Genomic DNA, 13,529 nt, shown 5'->3' on the forward strand with positions numbered 1-13,529 from the left:
TGTTCATGTCTTTAGATGTTTTTTCGTTCGTCATAACGAGCTGTTGGATGGACTGTTTAAGTCTACCGATTTGTGAAGCTAGCTGGTTCATCGTGACTCCTTGCTGTTGTACAAATTGATTTTTAAAACCCGTACCTTGAAAGTTATATGGCTGTCGCGGTTGATAAGCTCCTGTCCCTCCGAAGTTCCCACCTTGGAACTTGTTTTGGAAAGATTTTTGTTGTGGTGGGTAGTACTGATCCTGAGGGTTCTCCACATTTGGATTGCGGTAAGAGAGATTGTTGTAATTTGCATTCCGGAAGTTGTTGTTGAAGCCATTGTTGAAGCGATTTTGATATGGTGCTTGTGCTCCTACATAGTTCACTTCTTCTTCTTGAAGGGCTTGATTAATGTGATCAATATCACTAGGTCCTTCATCTTCTGCGCCATTGTGGGTCTCACAAGCATGGATTGAGCGATTGTTGCTCTTCAAAAGCTGGCTCATCATGCTCTTCAACTCGGTTATCTCCTTGTTGCTGCTCCGGTCTGCTTCGTCGAGCGATCGTATTCAGGACAATCATTGCTATTGGCTTGAGCCAAATTCTCGATGAGGGCTCTTCCTTGTGCTATCGTCTTGTATCCAAAATCTTCATTGCTAGCTGTATCAAGCGAAAGTTTGTATTTTGGTTGCAAACCTCGGTAAAAGGTGCTCAGCAGGCTTGATCCGGGAAATCCATGATGTGGGCAATCACGTTCATACTCCTTAAAACGTTCCCAGGCTTCATAGAAAAGTTCAGTCGGTCCTTACTGAAAGCTTGAGATACTATAGAAGTGATTCAGGAAAGCAGTTTTACACTCTTCCCAATTAGTAATCGATCCTGCAGGCAAAGAATTCAACCAACGGTGAGCTTTGTCTGCTAATGAAAAAGAGAACAACTTACACTTTAAGTTGTCTGCTGGAACTTGGTTTGATCTCATCATGCTGCAGATTTCTTCAAAGAGCTCGATATGGTCCATTGGATGTTCAGAAGGAACTCCATGGAATTGGTTTTGTTTCACCAATGAGATGATTTGAGGCTTGACTTCAAACTTATTCCGGTTCGGAAATGAAACTTGAATTGCAGATCGGTTCTGAAAAATTTGAGTAGGTGCATCGAAATCAGCTATGCGATGGTTCTTGGCTTGTCTTCGATGTTGATTTGCTGGCTGAACAGGGCGGTTAACGCATCCATTCTGCTGCATCCCTTGGTGGTCACCATCAGCTGCATTGATAGGTGCATCAAGGTCTTCACGCTCTTCTCTCTCGCGGCCTTGGAGGAACCTCATCATACTCTCCATCTTGCCGAGCATAATCACCTCCTCTGTGATTGTTCTCTTCATTTTCTCCATGTGCGGACCCGTCTTGGTCCATATTTAAAGCTCGGTTAATAGGATCTCCAGGCTGGTCGTCGTTGGCCATTCCTTGCGTTCGTCTAATTCTTCGAAGTTCTCTTTCGTGTCTGTCTATCTCGTCTAGAATTGGAATTTTTTCTACAGGTCTATGGCTGGTATTCATGAAATTCAGAGAAGAACAAAAGAAGGGAAAGATAATTCAGCAAAACTTTAAGAAAGAACTAGAGATCAGGTGTGTAGAACAGAAATTAGAACAAGAAAAATAACAAAAGGCAGCGAAACAAATCCCCGGCAACGGCGCCAAAAACTTGATGCGTGTCAACTGCGTGAGGGAACAAGTTTTACCCTTAACAAAAACGAATGAAAGCCACAAGTGCACAGCTAATCAGATGTAGTATTTAGGGATCGAATCCACAGAGATTTGTGTGCCTGGTATTCTTCTACGATTTCTAACTTTATGTCTAGACTAGATTGGTTTTAGAGGTTGGTTGTTTGTCACGGATTAAACTAGAACTAAAGAAAGCAAATAAATCTATCCTACAAATCAAGTAGAAAAATCGAATGGGAAGCAAATAAAGCAAGCAAAATATCGAACTAAAGCAACTGAAATGCAGATCTAAATAAGCAAGTAAAATCGATTGATTTGTAAACTATGGCTAAAAACACTGAGCTTTCGGGAACTCTACAGGGATCATAATCGGTTTTAACACTAGGGATGATAGATTGGGATTGACAGATATCGATATATAGGGTTCTAGAGCTAGAGTACGGCGGTATGACTACGTCACTGTCGTGATCATAACCAACTGTTTCTTGCAACCTTAACCAGTAGGTTTCCACTCTGGCCCTGGAAGGGAGAGAACGCAAGAGCTGCACAAGACTCATCAATACTCACGATCTCGCCGCAGGTAGGTTTCCACTCCTACGGAAAAATCGCCTGTTTCATTCTAGGTCTGATACTTAATGAAAACTTTCGCAACACTAACTATCTAAATCAGATACTAGGTGATCAATCAAGCATACATGCAATAAGAACGAGAATAAACAGAGAACAAAATTAAAATCCCAGATCTATAAACCTAGATGTCTTAATTGATTATGAGAGCCCCTTTCGGGAACCCTAAGCCCAACTCGGGATCTACTCAGACATAGCTGAGGTCGACATCATCATTGGTTTTAATAAAAGTAATCAAAAACAGTAAAGAAAAGAGATGAAAGAAAGCTTCTCTATTGAAGAACTCAGACTTGAACAATCTTCTACAAAAGTCGCATAAAAACGGCTAAGGGAAAAGGGCTTCTGTAAAGTATGAAAGTGATGTCTAAAAAACGACCTAAATGACAAGTATTTATAGTCTTCAATACTCCATGGTCTCTAGGGTTCCGGAATTGAGGCTGAGAAATGACTTTGGGCTTCACAAATATGGGCTTTAATTCAGAGTTGGCCGGCCGCGGTCGGGAGTGACGTGATCGCGGGAAATAGGTGGTTGGCCGCGGTCGGGAGACTTGTGACCGCGGGAAATGGGTTGGTGGCCGCGGTCGCGTGATTCGCTGGCCGTCTTCGAGTGGCTCCGGGGCTAATGGAATATCTTGAGATCCAACCGTTGGAATATCTCCAAACCAAGTGCATTTGAAAGCTGGTTAATTCTTCTATAAGTTATCCAATTTTGAGGGTGATCAGACGGTGAGAAGGTCTTTGTCTCTCCACGAGAGTTCTGACGGTCTGCATTTATCCAAAAGAGTCTTTTTGATCCAATTTGTGCCTCTTGATCCCAAATTACCTGAAAAGTCTTTTAAAATCCGAAAACATACAAATCCTTTGAAAACCTTTGAAAATGGAGTAAAAACACCTGTAACAGACATTAAAGTGATCCATAAAAATGGTCAAAATCCGGTGTTATCATCCTCCGACCTACTTCGAGCCAAACGCTTATAATCCTCCACCCCAGAACCTTAATCATCAAGAGGACAACTTGAGGATCAGCAGACGTTTGGGACACCTCAAAGGAATGATAAACCAGTTCCTTCATCAGCATATTCTTACCGAAAACACCCTGCTCAAGAGAATTGATTCAATCTCTGAAGAGTTCAACAGAAAATTCGATGATCTGGCCAATCATGTTCGAGTTCTGGAAGAACAAACTCACAAGGACGCACAAACACTAGCTGGGATGATCCACCAAGTCGCAACAGAGCAGACAAGACAAGGGTATGACATTATACAAAACTCAAGTGATATTGTCGAATCGAAGTAGGAGATCAAAGAAGACAGGGAATCCGCCTCTTGGTATAGAGAGAAGACAGACGAAGAGTTGCAGGAGATTGAGCACATGCTGAAAAACTCGAGCTCAAGGCACGGGAGATTGATGTAAGAATGGAACAGATGCCCAACATCGAGCAAATTGTGAGATTTTCTAAGAAATCTCTCAAAGATCCTGGTGAAGATGCACAAAAACACCCCGGTATGAGTTTAAATGATGCTAGTTGACCCAGGAAAGAGACTGGAGAGGTCCGTGCCAAGTATGAGAAAGAGAAAGCACACTATGAGCAGGACACATTCGGAGCCGCGGGTGCAACTGTCCTGACCACGGCCAAGGTCCCTTTTCCCGCGGTCGCGAGGCCTCTGACCACGGGAATTGGTCGTTCAGATTCACCTCCGAGATTTGAAAGAAAAATAATACATCTTCTGTCCCAACTTCAACCTCCAACACCTAAAAAAGCAACTCAGGAAAAAGAAAACCAAGTTTCAGATGAAGAAACAGATTGGCAGGAATCATTACCTTATATGATGGCAAAGGAATGTGTAGAAGATTCAGCTGACTCTTCAATCCAAGAAGACCCGATATGCAGCAAGATAAAGATGCCATACATCGATTCAATCATTGAATACGACGCTGCAGCCTTCTTTTGTGAGTCCTATTCTGCGTTTGAAACACCAGCCAACACTTACAGAGAGAGGCAAGTTCGAATTCTCCATAAGGTCAAGACTACAGGTCAGTTTCTCATCTATTGTTCTATTAGAGGAGAAATGTTTAAAAACGTGCTTTGTAATTCAGGAGCTTGTCTTAACATGATGTCCAAGGCAATTGCTTTGAGACTTGGTATGAAACACCTGTGCAGGACTAGAGCTAAGATTTGTCTAGCTGATGATTCCAATGCAATGTCTCAAGGAATAGCTCATGACATTCCTTTGAGAATAGGAGATTGCACCGTGCCTGTCGACTTCTACATTGTCAAAACGAGAGACGCAACACATCCAGTGATTCTCGGATGGTCTTTTCTAGCGACTTCCGGAGCTATAATAGACTAGCCAAACCTGAGGATTTCGTTTGCTAATATCGACAAAGATGTATTTACAGAAGCTGTCCCATACAACAGCAAGGCAGGAAACGTTCTGCAACAGAAGAGTTTGAAGAAGAACTTTGGAGTGACGAAGAACCTGCTAGGCAAAGCAAGGAGATGTCGAAAAAGACTTGTCTCAGGACAAGATCTTCTTCATTTGACTAAGCCACGTCCAACACCAAAAGTCGAACTAAACGACTTAAAACAGAAGCGCATAATGGGAGGCAACCCATTTAGGTATTGTTTTCTTTAGGATTTCTCCTTTTTCTTAGTTTCAGGTGTTTCTTATAAAACAAAAAAGCCAAAAAAAAATAAAAAAACCGAAAAGACCAAAAAGAAGGATGGTTCCTGACTGCTCGGCCCAGCAGGAACCAAGGAGAAGCAGGAAACAGGCCGCGATATAAGCCCGAGCGGTCGCAGGTGTTCTGACCGCGTGAAACACATGTTCGACCGCGGCCGCGTCTTTCTAACCGCGGCCGAGCACCGGTTTGCCGCGATCGCGTGACCTCTAACCGAGGTAAATGATCGTTGAGACGAAACCCGACCCCAAATCACCCACTTCACCTTATTCCACCTCACCAATCCCCACTCCACCTCATTCATCACTTCCCACCACCTTCATCACCACCTATCACCTTCCCAAACCTCTTTGAATGAATCCGGTTCATCTCCACCAGCATCCCGGATCCATGTAAGTTCTCTTTGGCCTTACCAATTCGATAATCTATGCATTTTTCTCATCCAATCTCGACTTGTTTCACACTGAGGACAGTGTGATTTAATTATGGGGGAGGATTTCATCCCTTTCTAACGACTTTTCTTTCATGAGTCTTGCAATATCTACACTTTTTGCATTTTCCTTAAAGTTTTTCAAAACCGGTTTTCAAAACAAAATACGTTTTAAAGGGAATTGTGAACATGAATCAATGATAGTTGACTGTGTGCTTTTAGACTGTTCCTAGTGACATGCTCATTCATGATTTAGGACTAGACTAGGCGGTAGCTAAGCACATTTGAAACGAAGTACCCTAGAGGAATTTGAATGATTTCGATTTAGATGAAGGAATATACTAGCTCTGTTTTATTTGGACTTAATTTGGACTTAATTTTCTCATTGAAGCATTAGACCAGGGATACGAATCATACATTCAGGACTCCTTTACCCTTTTTACCACTCTATGTTGATTCTGAATGGCTAGTTCATCTTTAGCTAGTTCCCACCTTAACCAATCCTCTTTCAAATCACATGCACTCTTGTTTTCTATTATCTTATATGCAGATATGTGTAAAAACGTTGGAGAGAAAGAGGAACGACGCAGTTTTCAGTCACCAAAGACAGAGACCTGCGATTTGCCGGAAAAGTTCCTGGAAGGATTCAACACAATAGGAAGCTCAGTTTGCCTTAGAAAAATCTCAAATTTTGGTACAGTCTCGTCTTCTAGTCTCTCTCTCTTTTAAAGGCATTTCCTTTTCGTTCAAAAAAAAAAATCCGAAAATAAGAAAAGAAAGAAAATAAAAGCCTTAGAGAGTCTAGAGAGGTCGAATTTTAAGTCCTAAGGCAACTGGAGTTCGATTTTATGGAGTTTTGGAGATCATTTTCTGATTCCCGGAAAGAATCTAAGTCTGGGGGAATAGCTGTTTATAACAAAGGAGGAAGGATTATGCAACAACATTTGGCAAGAAGAAGTGACTGAAAATTGCGGTCATCAACAGGTCCTTATCTCTCTCTTGCGGTTTTGCATATTATCTTGTATCCTCCAGATTCACAAGGTAACCTAGAACACTTTAACTCCACCACTTAAACAGCCATTTAATGCCAAACGCCGTCTATATGTCTTTAATGAGAACTCACTATTGAACTTAATTAATGTAGAGAGCTAGTTGACTGGAATCAAGATTTAGATTGTTTAAGTTTTGCATGACGGAAAAGTGGACTAGTATCTTTTTTGTATTGGTGAGAATTTTCTAGACTAAGTTATGGATTGATGCACAATCTTTGGTCATAGTTTAGGAGTTCATGTCTCTGAGATTTGTGCATTCCCTATTTTTTTGTTTTCACTTAACCAGTTTAGACTTTTGCTTTGTTTGAGGACAAACAAAGGTTTAAGTCTGGGGGAGTTGATAACACCGTATTTTGACCACTTTTATGGATCGTTTTGAAATACTTTTTCTATGTTTTTAATTGCTTTCAATTATTTTTATTATGTTTTTCTAGTATTTGTAGTTCCAAGACTCTTTTCAGGTAACTTAGGGAAAAGCTTAACAAAATGGATAGAAGACAAGATTTCAGCTCAGAGTCAAACCGTCAGAAGTTCACCCCCGATTGAAGGCCTTCTCACCATCTGATCCAGCTCAAATTTGGAGATCTCAAAGATGGAAGTATCAGCTTTCCAGCACACTTTACAGCTTGGCAATCCAACAATTCAATCAAAAGATACGCGAATAGCAAGATGTCCTGTAAACCAACCGGCAAGCGTTTCCACCCGCGGCCAACAGGCCATTCCCCGCGGTCACAACCATCCCGACCGTGGCCAGCAACACATTCCCCGCGGTCACGTACATCCTGACCGCGGCGAGCTAACTCCGAGTTCAAAGGCCCATTTCTGAAGCCCGTATCATTTTCTCAGCCTCAATTCCGGAACCCTAGACACCAAAGAGTATTGGAGACTATAAATACATATCATTTAGGTCGTTTTTAAGAAGAGAAGAGGAGAGACGAAATACTTTACATAAATTTTACTTTAAGCTTTGTTTTTAGGTTTTACGGAGAGAGAGATCTATCTCTTGAACCCTTGTTCTTTGTTTTTCAGTTTCGACTTTTGCTCTACTTTTTAATACTATGTTTTTTATTTTGTTCATCATGTCTGAGTAGTTTTATTGTTGGGACTAAGGGATTTTTGATGGGGATATATATGTTCGATGAGGATTCCATGAGCTATTGAGCCGAATCTTAGAACTTTTTCTTCTGAATTCGTTTGTACTGCATGAGAGTAGCGTCATGAACTACAATCTGATCCAGATGCTTGGTGACACGAAAGTGTTCATCCGGTGTCAGATCTAGTTTGGGAGAGCAAAGCAAACATAGGAGTGAAAATCTACCTATGGGCGATTTGTGAATGCTGACGAGTCTTAAACAAAATGCATCTCTTCTTTTCCAGGGCCAGAGTGGAAACCTACTGGTCAGGGTTGAGAGAGATAGTTGTCTATGATCACGACAGTGGCGTATTCATACGTCTGTGACTCAAGTTCGAAAATTTTAGCTAAGATCTCATCAAATTTACTCTCTAGCAATGTTTTGAATCGTTCATACCCCTGAAAAAACTTCCCTGAACCCCAACACTTTCTTTCTTATAGATTTACACCGATTTTCATTCAAGCTTTAGTCTAGTATCTTTACTCTTTCAATCGATTTTCATATAAGCAATTAGGTTTAGCCGTTTTTCTCGTTTTTACTCGTTTTTGTTAAGTTTAGTTATCAGGTCATTCTAATTCCCGTATTTTCTCTTTAAGATTCGTTTTTACGTTTTAAACACACCACCAAAACCCTCACCAAACTCGCCTGGTTCTAGACTTCCTTACTTTATATTTCTTTCGAAGGCTTTTGCAGAAAAGATCCTCCTTCCCCGTGGATTCGATCCCTAAGTACTACAATCGATCAGCTGTGCACTTGCGGCTATTGATTTCATTTAGGGTAAAACTTGACAACCCTCGACACACACCACATCACTTATCAGGTGTTATCGGCATCAGACTGTACCGTACAAAAGGTTTTACCGGCTAAAAAGCTTGCCGGGAAGGTTTCCCGTCCACCAAAATGCTTACCGTAGGTCGAGAGGTTTATAGGGTGGAAATCAGGCCTTGGTCGATACCGGTTTGGTGCCAGTTCGGTCACGGGAAGGAAGTTTATCGGGCAAAAGTGCTGATTAGGACATGGAGTGGTTCGGTTCCAGTACATACCGCAGGCTACAGAATCATCGGCTAAAAATCACAAGCAGTTTACTGGAACCTCGGCCAAACCTCTTACCACGGCACACAAGTTCTAGGCTAAAACCTGTTCTGCCATTACGCGCCGAAGATTGCCTGTCTGGGGAAGTTTCCGGTCTGATTCAGCTATCGGGTTCTTCAGCAAAGTTGGAGAGGATCGAGTCATGGTTCAAGAGCGGGTGGGATCATCGCATTTGGAGTAGTGAGAAGAGAGTTAAGCTTACCAGAAAACACGCCTGTCTCTTTACTACTTTAGACCAATCCGATGAACTACAAAGATTGCGAGGGACGATACCCTTCCAGACCGATTCAGTTTACAGGGCCTGCATCAAGATTTGAGATATTTGAGTCTTCTTTCCAGAACATCTGAGATCTTCCAGTTTGGCGCTGTGTTCTGAAAGATACCATCTCCGGAGTAAACACTGGTCCAAGAGTTTCTTCTTGATCGTTTCAATGCACTGCAGAGATGAGCTGTCCGGGGAACCTACCACTTCCCAACCGCTAAAGGTTTCTTCACCATTTTATGAATTTGAGTTCTATTTCCAATGGTATTTGAATCAAGCCATTTGGATCCATATCCTGCAAGTTACGCTGCCCCGAATGCGAAGTGGTCTGAGAAGACTTGGATTGTGCGAGACGGCTCTGCGACTTGGTTAACTCGCAGCGTTTAGAGATTGAATTCTGGAAATGAGCTATGACTAAAGATGTGCGGGCAAGGCAACCCTGAGTAAGACAAAAGACCATAAAGCTGAAATAGGCTAAGTCCACAAGCTGTGCGACTTGGGCATGCGAGATGGCCGAACAATGGACTGAACCGCACATATGTTCGCTGATCAAACCGAGTTGGGCCTGCGACTTGGGAGTGAAGTAGACCATCTCGCACACATGTTTGAAATCCTGTGCTACATGAGTGTGCGAGCTAGAGACCAAAAGAATCTGAACTGCACATATGTTCGCGGTTAAGACCGAGAAGGGAGTGCTGCTTGACCTACAAAGTTTTAACTCGCAAGATCTTGCTCCCATATTTGTGCAAGTTGGGCATGCGACTTGGAGCTAAAGAGTACCAACTCGCACACATATTTTCTCCAGATTGCGTCTTGGTGTGCGAGTTAAAGAACAGGTGACCTGAACAGCACACAAACGCGCAGAACAGACCGGGATGAGCATGCGATTGAGGCTGAAGGAGTTAAGGCGCACAAGACTGTTTCTATGGCTGTGCGTCTCAGGCCTGCGGGATGGGAAGCACTTGACCAAGTCACACACTTGGAATTTTACCCATTTGAAACCGGGTCAGTACCCAGTTTGTCCTGGGTTGACCCGGTCCAAGTTACTTACTATAAATATGTTTTAGGGTTTTTTCCCAAGACGAAGCTTTATTCTCCCTAATTTCTTTGCCTCTTCTGTGAAAGACTCCTTTGAAGAGAAATATCTGTTTTTTGAGAGTTTGAATCCAGAGAAATCAAAGACCTTTTGTGTGTTTAAAGCTGCAATCTATCTTATCTATCTTCTCTATCATCATTTCCATCCATTAATCATGCCAATCTACTCTACTTGCAAAGGTTTAAGAGAGATTAGTATGATTAGTGAGTAGTGTTCTTAATGAGGTTCTAGATGTGTAGGTTAGGGTGCTAAAGTGTTAGATTAGGAGTGCTTAGGGGTAGATCCATGCTTTCATCTCTCTAAATAGCTGTTCTCTATGCTAGATCCTTGCACATCACTTGTGATTTAGAATCTGAGAATTTCATGCATCAAAAGTATTTGATGAAATTTCTGAAAGAACTATATTAGAGGTTGATGCATTAATGCCATAATAATGTTTATTATTTGCATAAATGATCACTTAGGATTGATTCTTAATGCTGTCTTGTTGTTTGATCTCCAATGATGATTGGGTATGTGAAATGGCTTGATTTGTGTCTTGATGCTTGGGAAAGATTGAGGCTTGATTAGAATCCTAAATCACTTGAATCATGTTTCATTAGTGTCATTAGCATTCCTAGTTTAGTACCAAAGCACCCTAGCTAACTATCATGTCTAGAATCTCATGCTTCCATCATTTCATATCATCTCATCTTGCTCAAAGTATTTTCCTTGCTTAGTTTACTTAATCACTTGTCTTCGTTGTAATTTTCATCTTGTTTTAAGCATCAGTTACCAACAAACTTCACCATTTTGCTTGAATTAAGAGATTGTCTTACATTCTAGTGTCTACCACACATTGGACTGATAAATCCTTTATGCTACAACAGCTAAGGGTTTGATGACCTTTGCTAGAGCCTAAAAACCTCTACTCATCAAGCTTCTTGAAGAATGTTTTCTGGAAATGAGAATTTGCTTGAATTTGAGTTAGAACCTTGGATTTTAGGTTGTGGGTAGCGATGAATGAACGCACTTGTGCTCATTTGATTCTTGAATCCTGATTTTAGACTCTCTTTAGAACTTGTTGTTCTTGAGCTGAAATGTGGATTTTAGAAAATTGTTTTGAAGTGAGATCTCTTGGTGTTTCTTGGGATTGCTTGATTTGATTTTGCTTGAATTGTTTATACTGATTCCATAGCCAGTAAAAATTATTTTCAAAATACCAAGAGATTATTTCTCTAAAGACTCATTGCTTTGTTTGAGAAATTTTTTGAATCAGGTACCATGGGAAGAGGAAACCCAGAATTGCTACCAAAGCTTCCAAGAAAAGCCAATGGGAAAGCAATAGGTTCTGGTTTAGGAGAACAGACTCAGGCGTTTGTTGCTAGGTCTAAAAGCAAGGGAAAAGCTGCGGCTGCAAGCTCAAGAGCACTAGAGAAATAGAAAAGAGCTGAGAGGATCTCAATTGAGGAGCTAAGTGAAGAAGAGCTCAATGTTGCTTGATCAGTGTTGTTTCTTAAAAGAAAAAGAAGGTGGTGAAGAAACACAAACCAAAGCCAGCCACTTACTCTGACTATCTCAAGAAGCTCAAAGGTGTGACTCTTGAAGAGACTTGGTTCCCTGATGTTGATGTGTTAAGAAAACTTGGGATCTATGAAGAGGTGAGAGTTGTGCTCCACAACATTAGTCTTGGAAATCTGATGGAGATGCCTCATCCCTCCTACAAGGAGCTCACTTGCCAATTCCTTGCATCTTTGCAAGTGAATTTCTACAATGATGAAGGACCAGCTGAAAGAGCAGATGGGTTTGGGTCCAATTCAATATTGGCAAGGAGAGATATGAGATGACATTTAGAGAGATCAGCGAATGCTTTGGGTTTCAAGTGGATGGGAAAACTTTCACAAAGAAGCTGAGATACTATGGGACAGATATGATGCAGCTATGGTGGGCTGTTGGAAAGTGATTACTCTAGTGGTGTAAGCAAGGCAGTTAACATCAAGAGTCCAGTGATAAGAATGGTTCATAAGGTTGTGGCTCAGACATTCTATGGGAAGAAGAAGTTTTCAACAGTTTATGATGAGGAGTTGATGCTTATTGATGAAGGCATCAAGCACCTAATGCCAGTATTCAAAAGTGGATAGCCTTTCCATCGAGACTCACAAGGTCCAACAATGGCTCTCTTCTTGTCAGGAATTTTCTTTCCATCAAGAAATGGGCTCTCACTACTAAGGCAAAGAAACCATCTATGCAAACATAGGAGGCTCGATCACTCCCATCTTGTTGCGCATGGGGGTTGAGATGAGAGGACAACCCATAGCTTTCAGGTTGATGGATGAGATTCACCTTGCAAAGACAACTTACGTTGAAGGTGTTGAGGGAAATTCCTTTGCTTATAATCTCACACTTGCAGGAGATGTGAAGGTGGGAGTCTTGTTGCCTAATCCTTCTCTCACTTCACTCTCTGACAAGAAGAACATCAGCTTCATTGTCACCAAGAAGCAGCACTACAACCCTGAGATCGTCCCTCCCATCAAAAAGTTAAGAAGAGGAACTCTCAAACCGCAAGCTGGTGATGCTAATGGGGATCAAGAGCAGATCAATGAGGAGCCCGTCTTACCACACCAAGTCTATGGGAATCAGAGATACCACTTTTACTCTCATGATGGTAAAATGCCTGATGATGCCACCATAGGAGCTCATTACCAAACCAAGAACCTTCATGGGTGGAACAAGTGGTAGGAAAAATACATGAGGAAGCTGGTGAAGACAGTGAAGGTGTTGGCTAGCGCTGTCAAGAGAATGGGCTCCAAATCAAGGGTGAACCATGCTTGGAACTAGTGTCTCAATGCTTCTGTGTTAGTTGGATCAAGTTGTGATTAACTCCAGCCTTGCTTAAGTGAAAACCATAATTTGACAATCCAATTATCATGTTTGTGCATATCATTGGGAATTCATGGGTACCATAAAATTTTTGAGCTCTCTTATCCCTTTATTCCACTCTTGCTAGCTCAAATAGCTGTTCTCTCATCTTGAGAGAGTTCTCTGCCTTTAACCAAACCGTCTTTGAACCCAAAAGCCCTTTGTGTGTGCATATGTGTGAGGCCTTTTTTCTAGTAGACACGGTCAAAAGTATTGAGTTTAGAGCGACAGAGATAGGGCTGCATGTAGATACTAGTCCATCATCAAGCTGCACTTGCCTTGAATCCTGAAACGTAGAAGCTTTCTAACGTTGATGCGTGCAGATGCATGAAAGGTGCATTGGCGTTGATGCATGCAGGCTGCACGATCAAGCATGCAGCCTGCACGATCAAGCATGCAGCCTGCACGATCAAGCATGCAGGTTGCACGATCAAGTATGCAGGATACTTGCAGTATGTTGAAGCTTACATGCTGCATCTTGAGGTTGCATGTGTAAGTTTACACACTGCATGAAGGTTCTTACATAGGCCTAAATGAGCGAGCCCTATTGCTATTAG

The 13,529-nt window shown here is 41.8% G+C and overlaps 1 non-coding gene across 1 annotated transcript; it reads left to right on the forward strand.

Annotated features, from left to right (window-relative positions):
* Positions 1-709: 709 nt before the first annotated feature.
* On the forward strand, positions 710-816 carry LOC112089564. Its single transcript, XR_002901200.1, has one exon. It is a non-coding gene; the product is annotated as a small nucleolar RNA R71 (small nucleolar RNA).
* Positions 817-13,529: the final 12,713 nt, after the last annotated feature.

The sequence above is a fragment of the Eutrema salsugineum genome, unplaced genomic scaffold (genome assembly GCF_000478725.1).
Source record: "Eutrema salsugineum unplaced genomic scaffold, Eutsalg1_0 scaffold_12, whole genome shotgun sequence".
Lineage (NCBI taxonomy): Eukaryota > Viridiplantae > Streptophyta > Magnoliopsida > Brassicales > Brassicaceae > Eutrema > Eutrema salsugineum.